The sequence below is a fragment of the Zingiber officinale genome, chromosome 3B (genome assembly GCF_018446385.1).
Source record: "Zingiber officinale cultivar Zhangliang chromosome 3B, Zo_v1.1, whole genome shotgun sequence".
Taxonomy (NCBI): Eukaryota; Viridiplantae; Streptophyta; class Magnoliopsida; order Zingiberales; family Zingiberaceae; genus Zingiber; species Zingiber officinale.
In genome coordinates, this window is record NC_055991.1 from 20,837,483 (window position 1) to 20,855,329 (window position 17,847).

The window sequence follows — 17,847 nt, forward strand, 5'->3', positions numbered from 1 at the left end:
GGAACAGAAAGCTTCCTAATCGATTGGGCTAATCGATTAGAAAGACTTAATCGATTAGGGTAGTCAATTAAGCTTGAAAAACTAGCCATTATCAGCCTGATAAAAGGCGTTCATGTGGACAATCTTCACCAGCGCTCACACAGTTTTCTTCTCCACTCTCATCATCGAGCTCGCAAGTTCTTGAAGTTTCTTGGAGTCAAGTGTTGTTGCACTTCCAAGGCCAAGAGGTGTTCCCAAGTAAGAAGAAGATGCTAGATAGGTTTTAATTTGTGTAAATCTTGTAAGATTTCTTTTGTACTAGCTTCTATTTTATTCTTGTTGTATTGAGAGTTTTGTACAAGGTTTCTTCACCTCCAGAGTGTTTCCGAGAAGGAGTGTATTCATAGTGGATGTATGAGTAAGGTCTGGATACTTGGATTAGTCACCTCATTTAAGGTGGATACCAAGTAAATCCATATTGTTAGCATTGAGAGCTTGCTTCGAGTCTATTCCACTGCAAATCAACATTATCAAAAAGTGACCCAACACGTCTCAATTTAGATTGACAATCCTCACACCTAAGTTAGCATTAAATAACCAACCACTGATTCATGTGTCCGAAAAAACCAAATGATAGTTTTCTTATTTTGAAATAATGGGAGTTGGAAACACATTAATATAATAATAGAAAAAAGATTTTGACAGGGAGGGGCACTCGCTAACCTTCTGTGCTTTTACAATTAAAGTCTGGTCGACTTGATTCCCCCCTAATTGCAAAGAAAGACAAGTAAGATGTTAACATGAGCAAGAAAAATACAAACATAAACAAGAAACAATTACCAAACATTATAAATATACAAAGAATAAAAGTATAATGTAAGAAAAAAGAACAAAATACAATGGAAAGAGAATGAGGATTAGCAAATTGCTACACAGCATCATCTTAGATACCACTTTTCTTCACGTAAACAATTATTAGAGACAAGATAACAACATTAGAATAGTAAAACAGATACCAGCTCCACGAAAAGTAATTTAGAAATTCAATCAGATTTTCAAAAATATGGCAGGATAATTTCCCTGCCAGCATTCCCCCTCTACTCAAGACATAATGGATGACTTGCACTTTCTTTCCAAAAAAATACTTGTTCAGATCAAATATTATCAAGATGAAAAAAAAATTATTTGAAGAGACTACAACAAACCTGTGTGTTCCATTCAGTGTAGTCTCAACACTTAATTGCTCTAATTGTTCCCTTAACATTGTGATATACTGTCACATGTTATAAATTGATGGCTTTGTCAATTGAAAAATAATAAAACAAAATTCTTTAATCATCAATTTATGGAAACAAATTAGAAATACAAGCAAACTAATGAAGCTCATATAGATTTCTACCAAACTGAAAAGGCTAAGATGTAATAACAATTGCATGTAGCTTGCCTTATGGTTTCAGAAGGATTACAAGCTTTCATAATAGTTGAAGGAAACACTAGGGAATAAGAAAAGATAGTGGAAGAAAATCAACTTGCTACCAAAGATGCAAGTTTCTGGTTTTTGTCTTTAAAGTCTTAGGGGGTGTTTGGTTGATGAGTTTGGGAATGAAGGAATGGAATGATAGTAAAAGATAGTGTTTGGATTGTGGATTTGGGAATCACATTTTGGAAATGATTACCAGATTTATGGGAATCAACCAAACTCATATAACTTGATCGGTTTCATTTCCATTCCTATTCCCATTCCACCCTACTATCAAACTCATACCCATAATCATTCCCATCATTTAACCAAACACCCCCTTAGTGATAGTTTTATCTTCAAACCAAGTACTACTTGCCTCTTGTTATGAGAACATAATTATGTGAAAATAAAGGTATGTTGATATCCCCATTTTGCATGTCACAAGGTAGTTCAAATTACTTAATTATTGAAACTCATATAAAGTAAGGAGTATTTTTAAGGGAATACTAATTGTGTGTGTAAATTTTAGATTTAAAACTATTTTTGGGTTTTCTTGTAACAATCTGGGAAATTATTTTTGGTTAAACTAAAAGTAGATATATGAAAGTTATGTAACCAAAGAATATCAATCATGCCAACTCGGAACACAAAATCTATACCAGTTGATGATAATTGAACCTGTTCCAATTTGTAACTCTGATTTCAGAGCGTAACAGCAATTCAATTGTAACAAATCTAATTTAAGCATCAAATGAAATGAATTCAAAAACAGATTTCGAAACAAAGATTCAATTGTTGAAATAAGGAATCGAATGTAAAAGTGCAATCAAGAACATAATTGCAAGGTGAGAAATCAGATCGTTAGATCTGAGCAATCCAAATTGAAGTCATAAATCCAGAAAACGTTCCACAACTCGAATCCAAGGGAAAACTCCTCTTTGTTGTAACATAGAAATGCTCTTAGGAACCTCCCTTCAAGCAATCTCCGAAGAGAATCTAAACTCTCAGATTGTTCAATCGATGTTGACTGCTCCTGGGTACCTCCCTTCGAGCTCGCGATTGGATGACATATCCAACGCACAATGAAATCAGATCGATTGATCCGATCGACTCAGGTGACACAGAAGAAATGATGGACGCAATGGAATCGAAGACACCAAGAAAACTCCGCTGAGACCTCCGTTGTAGATGGGAACCGAAGATCAAGGAAACTCCCAATAATCTTCAACGCAACAAGAAAACGCGAGAAATAGAATCGCGATCAGGGAAACTCCGCCTGATACGCTCTACCTTTGGACGATGGTCACTGGTACCTCAACATTCGCCGGAGATGAAGAACTTCGAATCTCAAATCTGAAAGTGTAACGGGGCTCCGCGATCTTGCTCTTGAGAAGAAATGCACGGTGAATAGTGGCTATTCATCATGCCAATTCAATGTTTTTAAACGCTGAATAAAACCGGTTCAAGCACAGTAGTTGGATCTAGTTAGGTTCAACAGTGTTTCGCCTGATTTGAGCTCAACGGAGGCTCACTAGTCCAGCAAGCTCGAAATACTTGATTTTGGTTCAATTGTCTTGGTTCATCCGTATTTGAGTACGGATTAAGTCCAAATTCCAAGCTAGTTAAACCTCCTTAGATAAGTCCACTTCTTCCCCTACAAATCAAATTAAACATGCTAAGCACAAATCATGAATGATGAATAATAAATGAGATAAGCTCAAAATACTACTTGCTTAACAAAAATTAACTGACAAATCAATTTCTCATTCAAAATAGTCTCCATAACCGGACAATTCCGACAAAATAAAATGTCACGTTAACACATCATCATATGTGCATAAAGTAGGGATAATCCTAAATCTAAAACTTTTTCTATCATTAGACCAGCTACTCAGTTGCTAACTTTTTAATGAGTATAAAAAGAACTAATTATGTTTGACTTTTAAACAACCTTGCCAAAGTCGGTCCCAAGATTGGTTGAAAAAGGGCGAGGGTTGCTCGTTCGATTGCTAGCCAGTGTGGACTTTCAGGCAAATGTTCAATGTTTGACTTTTAAACCAAAAATAGTTATGGAATAAACATAGAGCAATCAAAGGAGAGCATATGCAGCTACCTAATGAAAGAACATTCATAGCTAAAGGTGCTATCATGAAAGACTACTACAGCCAAACACATGCGGAATTCTTAGTAGTGAAGCATGACTCAAGGGTTATTGTAGGAACTAAGATCCACTACACCATATCTATTACAAAGTGTATACCATGACATCGTAGGAGCAAGTCTCTTCTGTTGGGATCAATCTAAATTGTGGTAAGAGTTAGTTTAGTAGATTTCTTTTCAACAGAAGAGCTACCTTGATTTTTGATGCCTATCATTATCCAAAAGGAAAGGACCATGATTACCAACATGTATATAGCAAAACATCAAACACTCCTTGATTTGGTGCACCATGATAATCATCGTAGTTGTCAAAATAAATTTAGTATGTTTCTTTTGCTGTTATAAATACATGTAACTTATAGAATAATAGGGAACAAATAACACGCACTATTGATGCTAGAATTGTGAAGCAACAAGAAAGCGTCATCAATCAAGGTACCCCTTTAAGCAGGATGATGAACCATGAAATTTAACTAAAATACATGAGAAGATGTAGCGAGTGAAATGCTCCTCAGGCTACGTAGTTACACTTACATGTATGGCCTTTGTTTCATTCTACTATCTCGGAGCCGCTTCCAACAATCTTCTCAAATTGACTTAGTCTTACTGAGACCCATTGTTGGCACATAAATATAAAGAAACAAAACTTCATGAACAAGTAAAAGTTCAATAGTTTATTTGGTGGTCTGAAATAAGGAAAAGGAATATAACACCATACATTAAAACCAAAGCATAATTTCAAGACAAAATGAACAAAGTGATTCCCCTTTGAATATAGCATCAAAGAGGGAAATTACTTTTTTCTATCAGTTGAGAAGGGGGATCCATAGAACTCCGTCGAGGGATCCGAAGAGATCCACAATGATCAACTAAGTAGAGGGGAATGCTGGTGCAAGTCTTGGCTTGTCTCCATCTCAATGTAGGGCAGAATATCGTTCCGCCTGAGCTTCATGGGGTGCTCTAGGTAGTTGACGTTGGCGAGGCTACAGTCGGCAGATGGTGTTGTTTAAAAAAAGATAGTGCTAATCTTAAGGACAAATTGCTGCGCCTAGCTCCCTTCCCTTCGCTGATAGGGCTGGGGGTGCCTTTGCTGAGATAGGGCTTAAAGGGACGGCTGATAGATCCCAATTTTATCGTGAAATGGATATCAAATAATTAAGTACTGAACCCCTCTATACTAATGTAGCATAGAGATAACTTGGGTCATCTCTCACAAGGAATGTAGGCAATATATGATAAATCTAGGATCAAATGTTATTGCTTGGTATTTTGAGGTTAAAATGGGGATTTGGGTTTTGGGTTCTAAAGCTAAGAAATGAAAGACAATGCGAATAATAAAAACCTAATCTAATCTAAACCATGATTGCAATGAACTTAAGAACACAAGGCGATTAATGAAACTTTAGCAATTAATCAAATCCATCACCTACTTGCATTGAATAGAGAATTAAGGAAACTAAACTACAACTACAAACTACAATCAACTAATGCAATTGGAAGAATAAACAAACAATCTTAATCCAATCTACTGTTGTAAACAAATCAAACATGAACAGAAACAACAATTAATCAACTACATAACAATTAATCAAGCTAACTCAAAATCAACTAAATGTATATGGAACTTGAACAAAACATGCATCTAACAATCTGATCAAATGGAAATGATAACCAACTATGAATCTAAAAATCTAAGGGTGCTTACAAAAAGCTAGGGAATCCCAAGCTTGTGCCAGATTGAATTTGTATAGAGAAGCACTGCTGGAGGAATAGAGGGCATCGGCGACGATCTGATGTGCAGAGGATGTGCGTAGGAAATGGAAACAATGAAGAAGGAGAAGGTCGCAGTAGTGAGAAAGGTCGGAGATGAAAGGAAAACCCCGTTCTCTCACGGTGAATGATGGCGGAAGATGATCGACGCTTGGCGAGTGATGGTGTTTGCGGATGGCTGAAAATAGATCACTGAAGCTGGATGGAGTGGATGGTGAAGGACAAACTCTTAACCCTCGACAGTGGGTGGAGTTTCGGCAGTCGGTGGCGGTGAAGATGATCGGAATCGCCTTCCTTTGCTCTCGCGCACATCTTCCTTGTAGCCGAAATCACAATCCCCTCTATGTACTGTAGCTTCTCTTTTAAATCAGATCTCAGATCTGAATCAATGGATGAAATTACTCCAGATATGATCCAATGGTTGCAATTGCTCTAAATTTGATCTAAAGCTCCAGATCTTGATCTATGTCTAGGATCTACTCTCCCTTGACTTGTATGGACCAGATCTCTAATGGATAGCTCAGATCTCCTCAGATCTTGAATGAACGGTCCAGATTGTTCAAAGGTTGATCTCCTCATTTCAACTCAGATTTGAGCTCACTTAGGTCTATCTATTGGATCTATGATCTTTTAATGCATATAAAAAAATATATTGAAATATTAGCATCAAATATCATAAATATGATATAATTTACAATTAAGTCTAAAAATAAATACAATTCATGAAATGTAATATAACATGAAATTAATACATAAGAATATTAAATAGTATGTCTATATGAGTTAAAATATCATGATAAAATGATGATGATGTGCTTAGGGGAGGGGCACCTCTGCTGATGGGGATCGAAAAGAGGTTGCTAATAGGGCTCGAATAGGGAAGCGGGTGCCTCTACCACTGATGGTGCTTGAAGGGGGAGGGGGTGTCGGCTCTACCGCTGATGGTGCCCAAAGAGAGGGAGATGATGCTTAAAGAGGGGGGCACCTCAGCTGATAGGGCTTGAAGAGAGGGAGGGGTGACGCCTCTACCGCTGATGGTGCTTGAAGGGGGAGGGGGTGGCGCCTCTACCGCTAATGGTGCTCGAAGAGGGGGGCACCACTGCTGATAGGGTTCGAAGAAGTAGGGAGGATGATAGAGCTCGAAGAGAGGGAGGCGGTTGCGCCTCACTCCTTCCATGAAGAGGGAGGGAATAGGGAATGCGAAGAGGGAGGGACAAAGGGGCAAGGATTTTTTCAATGAAAGCGAAGAGAGGAAAGGGCAAGGATTTTTTTGGCGAAGGCGAAGAGATGCACATGGGAGTATAAAAAAACAAGGTTTTAACACTGCATTATTTTTAATTAAAATAACGTACTAAGCACGGTTAAAAGTGTATTTAATAATATATTATTTTTATACGTTGTTATTTATAAAAATATAATAGTATTTGCAACATACTTTATTTGGTGCGCATGAAAACTATTATTAACAGCGCATTATAAATGTACACTGTTGATGACGCACGTGCCGATCCATCTGTCGATCGGATCTGTCGACTCCAATTATGCTGCTGACTGAATTTTTACTACTTTGAGCTGAATGAAAATTTTTTCCTTTGAAGTAATCGGCTTTGACTAGTGATGGGAATTTCATCCGAACACGACGCTGACATCCGACCCGAATGGAGAAGGGTATGGAGGGACTATCAATACTCGATACCCGACCCGAATACCCGATTAAATAATATATATACATATATTAAAGAAAATTTTCTTTTTCTAAACTCAACTTACTATTTTTTTTTTGATATTAGTAGGCCTATATAGATGTTTAATCTATTTTTTAAAATTATATATATATATATTTTTAATAGGATGTTAATTTTAATATGTTTTTGTTGAATGATAATAGCTCGATAGAAAGAAGAAAAATTATACGTATAGAATATATCCGGTCCTTTAATGGGTATGGGTATACCCATTGGATATCCTATACCCGATGGGTATGGGTACGGAGGATATAGAATCTGACCCGAACCCGACCCATTGTCATCCCTAGCTTTGACCAGTTGCTTTGCATGTGACTGGAATTTGCCCCCTGAGCCGCTCGGATTTAGCCACCGATTGGACTTTTTTCCATATGAAATTTACCCGATGCGATGATAAAGGAGAGCCGGCCTACTTGTCATGGAGGTCAATTGATATGGTATGGATTAAAGTTTAGACGGTCAACGTCAGACTTATAGTTATCCTGATCAATAAAAGAGTAGTAGAGCGGATATCACCGGACCGATTGGGGCATCATGGACCGGTCGGCAGGGAAACGAGCCGCTCGGACCGCTCGCCCGGCGCAAGGAATGACATTACACAGAATGAGACAAGAAAGCAAAAGAGAACACGCGGTCTATCATTAAATATGAGGAAGCCAAGACAAAGAAGAAACTACATTTATCATCAATATATGGAAGTCAAGACAAATAAGTTTTCCTCTGGCAATTAATATTATTAAATAAGGGCAGATGAACGATCACAGAAAAAGGTATAAAGGGTACGTCAAGTATGAGGAAGGTAAGATTTTTTATTTTCGGGATTACTCATTCTCTTTCAGATTTTGACTTGAGCATCGGAGGGCCAATGCCAGAGACCCCTTCCCTGGTTTTGATTTTGTTTTGCAGGATCGAGGTCTTCATCCCATCAACGATCACGCCATTCTCGGTTTTCCAGCTTCCTTCATTCAGGCAGGATCAATTTGGCGCCATTTGTGGAAACGTTGCCTGCATCCGAATAAGAAGATGAAAGACATTGGATGACTCACAACAGTGACGCTAACGCAAGAGGAACTCGATACACTAATACAGGCTCGAGTGACAAAAATATTGGAGCAACAAGAACAGGTGTTGGCCGATCGACCAATGCATGAGCCCGCTGCCTCTACAGCAGGTCGGCAGACTGAAAGAGAAAGAGAAGATCGAACGGATCAACTTTCCACTCGTGAGCTAAATAGGAGACCAATCGGCTCCTATGGGGATGCCTGTAATGCGCCAATCCCCTTCAACCGAGCACTATCATGGGTTCCCCAGTAGAAAGAGGCCGAGCGGATATAGACCGGGGATCTTCCTCGGATGAAGTGCCCGTACGGGACGCATGAAAGGGAAAAACGCCGAGAGAAGATGACTCGCCCGAACGAGTCAATCAACAATTTTTGGAGGGGATCCTAATGACCCTCTTCCGAAGCATTATACCCCGCTAATAATTGGAGAGTACAATGGAACAACTGATCATGACGACCATTTGGCCAAGTTTGATAACGCAATCACCCTTCACCAGTACACGGACAGAGTGAAGTACCGAGTCTTCTTTACTTCTCTATCTGGATCGACGCAATGATGGTTCAAGCGGTTGTCAGACAACTCGATGTACAACTTCAAAGACTTCCAAGCAGCATTCCTAGACCACTTTGCTAGTAGTCACCGCCACCAGAAGACTAGCGTTAATATCTTCTCGCTGAAGCAAGGACCCCGAGAGGCCCTGAGGGCCTATATCCAGCACTTCAATCAGGTGGCGATGGATATTCCAGCAGTCTCCTCAGATGTGTTGGTGAACGCCTTCACCCAAGGGCTCACCGAGGGAGAGTTCTTCCTATCACTCATTCAGTGACTGTCGAAGGACTTTGGTCATCTCCAAAAGAAGACCAATGAGTACATTAATGTGGAAGAATCCCAAGCGGCAAGGAAGAAAGAGATGGCCGCCCAGCACGCAGTAGCATCCGAGCGGTGTTAATCGAGCAATCATCAGCCACCTAAAGGGCCCCGGTCCGGAGCTCCTTCACACCAGGAGAGTAAGCCACATGTCGTACAGCAGGTGGTGGTCGTTCATCCAGGAGGCAAGAGGTGGGCACTAATGTTTTGCAGTTTCCACCAGTCAACAACGCACAACACCAGGGACTGTTACGACCTGAAAGCTAATAGGTCAATTCCGTGTGGATACCGCTGTCGATCGCCACTTCCATTTCGGCATCATCGAAGTCGATCTGCAAAATGAAGGAAGAAGGAAAGGACGACCAAGCCACGCCACCACCATCGGGACCGAATCCCTGCCTGAGCCTCTTTCGAACGGACCAGACCGCCTGCAAGGAAAAAAGAGAACATGAATAATGCCACTCAAGGGGAGATAGGAATGATCGGCGGAGATTCTAACCAAGCAAGAAAGTTGCATGCTAGGCGGCTCGAGATACATGTTGTTGGCTGTAGCAAGAAAAAAGCTGAGAGACTCAAGATTAGCTTCGGCCCTAAGGATTTGGAAGGAGTGGAGGTCCCCCACGACGATGCATTAATCATGCGGGGGGTAATATCTAATTATACAGTCCATTGCAATTTTATTAATACAGGGAGCTCGGTAAATATCATCTACCAGAAGACATTTGATCAATTACAAATTGACCAGAGTGAATTGTTGCCAATGACGACTCCGTTCTACGGCTTCACAGGCAACGAAGTGTTGCCGATCGGCCAGATCAAGTTAGCCATCTCACTCGGAGAAGAGCCCCTGAAGCGGATAAGGGCCCCAAATTTCATAGTAGTAGATGCACCCTCGGCCTACAACGTTATTTTGGGTTGACCAGCACTCAATGAGTTCCGAGCTGTGGTGTCCACCTACTACCAGAAGATCAAATTCCTGGTGGATGAAAAAGTAGACGAAGTCAAAGGAGATCAATTGGCCGCTGATGTTGTTACGTCGAGATGGTCAGAACGGAAGCACGAGCCGCTCAGAAGACCCCTTGCTTGGAGGTGAACGTCATCATTGAAAAACCCCCCACTTTGGTCTATGAAGAAAAAAAAGAAGTTTAGATCCACCTTGACCGCCCAGAAGCAACTACCTTCATTGCTATTGATCTGGAGGATGAGAGAAAGACGGAACTGGTATCTTGCCTCAGACAGAATCATGATGTATTCGCTTGAACGACACACGAGTTTTTCGGTATTTCGTCGAGTGTGTCTCAGCATGAGCTACACGTCCAACCAGATGCTCGGCCAGTAAAACAGAAAAAAGGAGATTTTAGCGCGGAGCAGAACTTGGTTGTCCGAGCGGAGATAGAGAAATTGTTGGAGGTTGGTCACATATGGGAGGTACAATTTTTGAGCTAGCTTGCTAACATCATACTGGTCCCCAAGCCGGACAACAAATGGAGGGTCTACATAGACTTCACGACCTGAATAAAGCATGCACGAAGGATTTCTATCCGCTACCCCGGATAGACCAGATGGTGGACTCTACGGCTGGCTGCGAGCTGATCTGCATGCTCGACGCATATCAAGGTTATCACCAAGTGTTGCTCGTCCGAGAAGATCAAGAAAAGGTCAGCTTTATCACGACCGACGGAACATTCTGCTATAATGTCATGTCGTTCAGACTAAAGAACGCCGACGCCACCTATCAGAAACTCATGAACAAAGTATTCCGGAAGTAGATCGGTCAAAACATAGAGGTGTATGTTGACGACATACTAATAAAATCTCCAAGAGCTATTGATCTTTTCATAGACATCAAGGAGACCTGTCAAACTCTGAGGGCTTATGGAATAAAGCTAAACTCGAACAAGTGCCTATTCGGCGCCAAAAGTGGTTGATTCTTGCGATATATAGTCACCGAGCGGGGGATCGAGGAGAATCCAAGCAAGGTCAAGGCTCTATAAGATATAACACCACCACACAACTTGAAAGAAGCCCAAAGGCTGACCGGGTGTATTACCGCTCTGCCCATATTCATATCCAAATCATCCGACTGGAGCCTACCGTTCTTCAAGGTGCTGCGTCGGACGATTAAATTCCAGTGGGATGCGGAGTACGACTGGGCGTTCGAAGAACTCAAAGATTATTTTAACTCCTTGCCTATATTAGCTAAGTCGAGCATAGGAGAGCTGCTCTGGATTTATCTGTCGTCCACCAAAAATGCGGTCGGCTCGGCATTAGTTAAGAAGAATGGGCAAGAGCAATATCCCGTGTATTTTTTAAGTCATATATTGAAAGATGATGAATCCTGCTACACTGGTATGGGAAAATTAGGTTACGCTTTGGTACTAGCCGCTTGGAGACTCTGCATGTACTTCCTCTCCCATCCAATCATCGTGATGACCAACAGTACCTTGGGAAGAGTTCTCCTTAACCTAGAAGCATCTGGTCGGCTAATCAAGTGGACCACTGAACTAAGTGAGTTCGACATTCATACCAACCCCAAACGACGATAAAAGCTCAGGCCTTAGCTGATTTCATCACAGAAATCCAGAGTGACGAGTTAGAAGTAACTTGGAGAATATATGTTGATGACTTTTCCAGCCGACAAGGCAGCGGGATCGGTATCCTACTCATTTCTCCAAGGGAAGACCGAATGCAACTTTCTGTTCGTCTAGAATATCGCGTCACCAACAATGAGGCCGAGTATGAAGCCATGATAGCTGGCTTGCAAGCAGCGAGGCATGTCAGAGCCACAAAGGTCCTCATTCACTTAGACTCCCAATTGGCCGCCCAATAGTTGGCGGGGGCGTTCGAGATTAGCAACCCCCGATTCAAGTTATATGTAGAAGCCTTTGAGAAGCTAAAGACAAATTTTCAAGAAGTCGTTGTCCAGAAGATTCCCCGATCGGACAATCAAGCAACAGATGAACTGGCTAAGTTAACTAGTTTATTATCACCAGTTGTGATCAGTTAGCCAATCGAGCAGGTTTCTTTAGTGGCACATATTGACCAGATGAAGGGAGTAGTTGTCTTTTCGAGCGACTGGAGAACACCATTAATCGAATTTCTCCAATCGTGAAGTACGCCGACCGACCAAGAAATGGCAGGTCTACTAAAGAAGAGGGTTGAACGATTCACATTGGTCGAAGATCACCTGTACAAAAGAGCATTCTCTAGATCGTTGCTCAAGTGTGTTGGACCAGAGGATGCAGCGTACATCTTGCAAGAAGTACACCAAGGCTCCTGTGGGAGCCATCTGGACAGCCGTTCACTAGCTCGAAAGATTCTCCCGGCCAACTCTCCAAGAGGATGTCGCTCGGACGACAGTCACATGCCTATCCTGCCAAAAGTATCACAATGTTTTCACCGACCGACCGAAGAAATGAAGTCATCCACTGTATCTTGCTCGTTCGACCAATGGGGCATGGACATCGTGGGGTCGTTCCCCATGGCAACCGATCAGTGGAGGTTCCTACTCGTCGCTGTGAACTACTTCTAAAAATAGGTGGAGGTCAAGATGTTAGCAAGAATAAGTGAGCAGATGGTCATTACATTCATATGGCAGAACATCCTGTGTCGATTCGGCATCCCCCGCCATCTCATCTCGGATAACGGGAGACAGTTCGCGGGTCAAAAGCTCAGGGAGTGGTGCGAGGGCTATGGCATCACAAGCTCAGCAGACCTTCACCTCAGTTGCCTACCCCCAGAGCAACAGCCAGGCGGAGGTCACAAACCGAGAGATCCTCAAAGGCTTATGAACTCAGCTTGACCACGCAGGAGGTAGCTGGGTTAACGAGCTCTCAAGTGTCTTGTGGGCACTTCACACGGCTCCAAAGGAGTCGTTCCAGCTAGTGTACGGAGGAGAAGCGGTGGTTCCTGTAGAGATTGGAGTAGAATCTGACCGGGTGCGACTCTATGACGAAGGAAATGGAGAGCGAAAGTTAATGGAGCTTGACTTGGTGGATGAAGTGCGGCAAAAAGTGGTCATTCGGCTAATGGCTTACCGACAGCGGATGAGGCAGAACCACAATAGGAGGGTGATCCCGAGATCCTTCCAGGTTAGTGATCTAGTGTGGAAGAAAATCAAGCCGGTCGGCGATGTCACCAAACTCGAAGCTCCATGGGTGGGACCTTACAAGGTTGTACAAAAACTCCGCTCGAGTGCCTATTACTTGGAAGACGAAAATGGGAGACGACACTAGTGGTCGTGGAGCGTGAGTCATCTTCAATCCTACAGGCCTAGGTGAGAGGTCGTGAGCAAATATAAATGTACTTATGCCTTCTAGGTGCAGGGCCGACATGAATAAAAACCAAAGTTTTCTAGACTCTTGGGCTGATCAGGCCAAGTTAAAAGTCGAGCGACAACTATAAACTCTGTCAACATCAGCGGTCGAGCGACGACCTTAAACTCATGTCTACGTCAGTGGTCGAGCGGTGACCTTAAACCTCTGTCTATGTCAGTGGGCGAGCGGCGACCTTAAACCCCTGTCTACGTCAACGGTCAAGCGACAACCTTAAACCTTTATCTACGTCAGCGGTCGAGTGATGACCTTAAACCCTTGTCTTCATCAGCGGTCGAGCAGCGACCTTAAACCCCTATCTACGTCAGTGGTCGAGTGACAACCTTAAACCCTTGTCTACTTCAGCAATCGAGCGGCGACCTTGAACCCATGCTATGTCAGTGGTCGAGCGACGATCTTAAACCCTTGTCTACATTAGCGGTCGAGTGACGACCTTAAACCCTTGTCTACGTTAGCGGTCGAGTGGTGACCTTAAACCCTTATCTATGTCAGCGGCCGAGCGACGACCTTAAACCCCTGTCTACGTCAGCGGTCGAGCGACGACCTTAAACCCCTGTCTATGTCAGTGGTTGAGCAGCGACCTGTAACACCCCAAATTTTATGATTTGGAGTCCTAAAAGACCTTATTAAAATCTGGAAATACTTTAGAAAAATTCTAGAGATTTTTAGAAATTTTTAGAGTATTTTTATGGAATTTTTGGAGGTCGTTTGGTATTTTTACCAAAAGAAAGAAGTTGTGACAAAAAAATGTTGAAGCCGGGTTTTGAACCCAAGACCCCGGACCTGAATCCGGACTTAGCCAACCAACTGGTCTGGAAACGTTTTGTTAATAATATATGAGATAAAGTGTATATGATGTAGAACATGGTAATGGAGAATAATAAGAAGGAAAATAAATTGAAGAAGCTGGGTTTCGAACCGAGCTCCTCGGCCCAAGCAAAGCTCGGCCCGACCAACCGAGCTGTGCTCGATTTGTTATCTAGATATGAGAACAAACTTATATAAGGTATAGTTAGGAACATTTAAAATAAAAGAGAAAGAAAGAGGCTCGGCTGAGGATTTGAACCCATGACCTGGGGTTCGGCGAAAACACAACCAACCAACGGTTCTGCGAGTATTTCGTGAAAAGGTAAGGAGCGAAATATTCTTAAGCCATAACAGAATACCCTCGGTTATAAAAAGGGATAAGTTAAGAGAGAAAGGGATTGGCTCACGAAACCCTTTCTCCCTCTTGTGCGCGCGACGGCTCTCGGGCGAAGAAGGCGGCGGAGCTAGGGTTCTCTCCCTCCGGCGGCCGGCGAAGGCTTTTTCCGGCCGGTCTTCACCGTACGTGACCACCTCGATGAGGAGAGCTCAGAAACACAAAGAAGCCGCCGAAACTCAAGCTTCTCCGCGAACCCTAGAGCCTCCCTCTTTTCGGTTGTGAGTTCAAGGAGCAAGGTAAGTTGCTACTCACCTGCAGTAGGATAGCTTCGAGGTTTATTCGTTGTTCCTCTTCTTGTTTTTGAAGCATGTTATTATGGAAGTTTGCTTTTCTTAAGTTGCTGCTGTGAGGAATTTGTGAATTGGCTAAGGAATTAGGTTTTTATTTCCTTTTAGCTTTTAAGATCATGCTGTAAGAAAAGAGGTTGCTAGGGTTATGGTTTCTTTTGAGGTTTCGGGTCCTGTTCTTTCTTTAATTCCGTTTAGTTCTTGATTGCTCTTGGTGGATTATGGATATTTTGTATGCTCTGCATCATTTTAAGTCCTGTTAGTAAGGCATGGATTTCTGGGTTACCAGTCCTGTTTCTTCTTCTAAATAGCTTGGGTTCAGAACCAAGATCGTGATGTTTTTGGTAGGTTTGTGTTGTTCCGTTCTGGCTTATGAAGTTCTTAAGCTTTGATTGAGGATGCTTGTAACTGTAGTAACAGTATAGATTAGATTAGAATGGTGTAGACTCATGTTGCACAGGTGTTTGATTAAATTCCGATATGGTCCAGATCATGATAAGTATTGTATGTGCAGATTTCTTTTGTATTCTATGCCTGATTATGTGTTACACAGTTAGTTTCATTCATAGATGCATACGAAAGATACCCTAATAGTATTTTGGGTTTAAGAAAAGTATAAGAAAGATAAGAAAAGAAAGAAAAGACCAAGATAGGTTCTGGGATGGTGGTATGATCCGGGGACCTAAGCCCGGTGAGCGTGCCAGAATCAACTAAGATATGTTCTGGGATGGTGGTATGATCCGGGGACCTAAGCCCGGTGAGCGCGCCAGAATCAGCTAAGATATGTTCTGGGATGGTGGTATGATCCGGGGACCTAAGCCCGGTGAGCGCGCCAGAATCAACTAAGATATGTTCTGGGATGGTGGTATGATCTGGGGACCTAAGCCCGGTGAGCGCGCCAGAATAAAGGGGGGCTCCAGTCCTAAGTTCGGACCCCTACCAACCTAGCGCTAGGGTAGTTGTCTGATCAACAACTTATGTTAAGGTATTGCTAAGTGTAACTAGATCACCACAATAGTAGGTTTATAAGTACGCATACAAGTATGTTCAAGTCATGTTCATGATTATGCCTATGTTTATGTTTATGTTGCACTAGCTCTACATGTTTAGCATTTCAGCATGTCCTGTTTCTTTTAGTAGTAGATGAGCATGAGTAGTCTTCAGTAAGTAATCAGTTAGATCATGTTATGGATGTATGTACATGCATGTCGAGATTTTGTGAGTTAGATAGCGCTTACTAAGCAATTTTGCTTATAGATACTATTTCCTCTTACTACAGATCAAAGAAAGGAAAAGCTATAGGAAAGGAAGGCGACAAGGAGATGCAAGAGAAGTGTGTGATGTCTGGACTATGGAGAGATCTGGGAATTGCTAAGAATTTATTAAGATTGCTTCCGCTAAATTGTTAAGAGAACTTAGAACTTGTACTTGTAAATCTTTGGTTCGTTTTATCGTGCATCGCTAGAGTTGCTTCTTTTAGTATCATGATTTCTTTTGTTTTTGACATATATAAACTGCGTGGTGTTTGATGCATGTTCCAGCCGCCTGTGGCTGAAGTATACTATGTATGTATTAATGTTTATGGTCACCGGTACAGGGGAGATTCTGTCGAAATTTTTCGGTAGGGTTTCCTTGTGATTTTAATCATACCGGTTAAGTAGAATTAGTAGTTAAGTAACGGTCACTCTTAGGTAGTAGTAGTAGTAAGAAGGGTGGTCGTTACACGACCTTAAGCCCCTGTCTATGTCAGTGGTCGAGCGGCGACCTTAAACCCCTGTCTATGTCAGTGGTTGAGCGGCGACCTTAAGCCCCTGTCTATGTCAGTGGTCGAGCGACGACCTTAAACCCTTATCTTCATCAGTGATCGAGCGGCGATCTTAAAAACCTATCTCTGTCAGCGGTCGAGTGACAACCTTAAACCCCTATCATCATCAACAATCGGGCGTCGATCTTAAACTCAGGCCCATTGAGGAATATCATCGACTAAAATGGTCGATAGAGAACACACACTACCCAAAAAAGCTTCAATTTTTCAAAATACGATGACCATTCTGCCGACTGCTTGTCACTAAGTGGAGGGTTATAATGATGCACATAAGTCAAGCCAAAAGATACTGCATGGCAATAAGGGGACGAACGACTAAGAAAAGATCACCGGACAGACGACCATTCATTAACATGATAAGGATTACAAACATGCATGAAAATCAATATAAAAACATTTGCTCAAGCAAGATTACTCTAGATAATCCAAGACATCGTCAGGCAGTAACTCAGTTAGCTTGTTCCGATTGATAACCTTGCTTGATAGAGCAGTGGGGAGGTAGCCGCCTTCTCTAAGTTGGCCAAATGTCCCTTCAATGGCAAGGTCGAATAGACGAAGAGCCTGATTGGTGACTTTTTCATTAAAAGCATCCGAGCGGATGTAGCTTGCTTCATGAGATCAAATCTACTTGACTTGGCTCCCTGATAAGTCTCTAGAGCCGCTTGGGAGGCTTCCAGCTCTTCCTTCAACTTGGTCAGCTCTTCATCCTTGGCGTCGAGCTAAGCCTTTATTGCAGTCTGCTCGGTCGATCGTTCATCTTGCTCGGCCTTCAGCATCGCTTCAGCCTCCTTCAAATTCTGAGTCAACACCCTATACTCTTTGTTTTTTATTTCTAGATCTTCAATAGCTCGGACCTTTCTAGTGTTGGCCGAGTGGATTTTCGACTCAAAGGAGGCAACTTGTTTATTGAGATGAGCCAATTGTGTCGTCTGCTCGGCGCTCTTGCCTTTTTCCATCTCTAGCAGCTCGACACTCTTAGCCAGATTGGCACTTAATTGTGCCATCTCAACATTCATCTGCTCCACTTGCACTTGTGAAGTAGATGATTGGCCACTCGACGCGCGTAGTTGCTTAATTTCAGGTTCCAAAAAAGCAAGCCTTTGGCACATGACCAGACTCTCCACCCAACATTGCGAGGAATCAGGAAATTAT

At 42.3% G+C, this 17,847-nt stretch overlaps 2 long non-coding RNA genes across 2 annotated transcripts; one reads left to right on the forward strand and one right to left on the reverse strand.

The window, feature by feature from the left end:
* Nucleotides 1-2,214: 2,214 nt before the first annotated feature.
* LOC122056109 lies at nt 2,215-6,190 on the reverse strand. Its single transcript, XR_006133026.1, has 2 exons — nt 5,307-6,190; nt 2,215-3,095 (listed from the first exon to the last, which is right to left on the reverse strand). It is a non-coding gene; the product is annotated as an uncharacterized LOC122056109 (long non-coding RNA).
* An 8,376-nt stretch (nt 6,191-14,566) lies between these two features.
* On the forward strand, nt 14,567-16,328 carry LOC121968124. The gene is made up of 2 exons (XR_006107942.1): nt 14,567-14,819; nt 16,150-16,328. It is a non-coding gene; the product is annotated as an uncharacterized LOC121968124 (long non-coding RNA).
* The last annotated feature ends 1,519 nt before the right edge of the window (nt 16,329-17,847 follow it).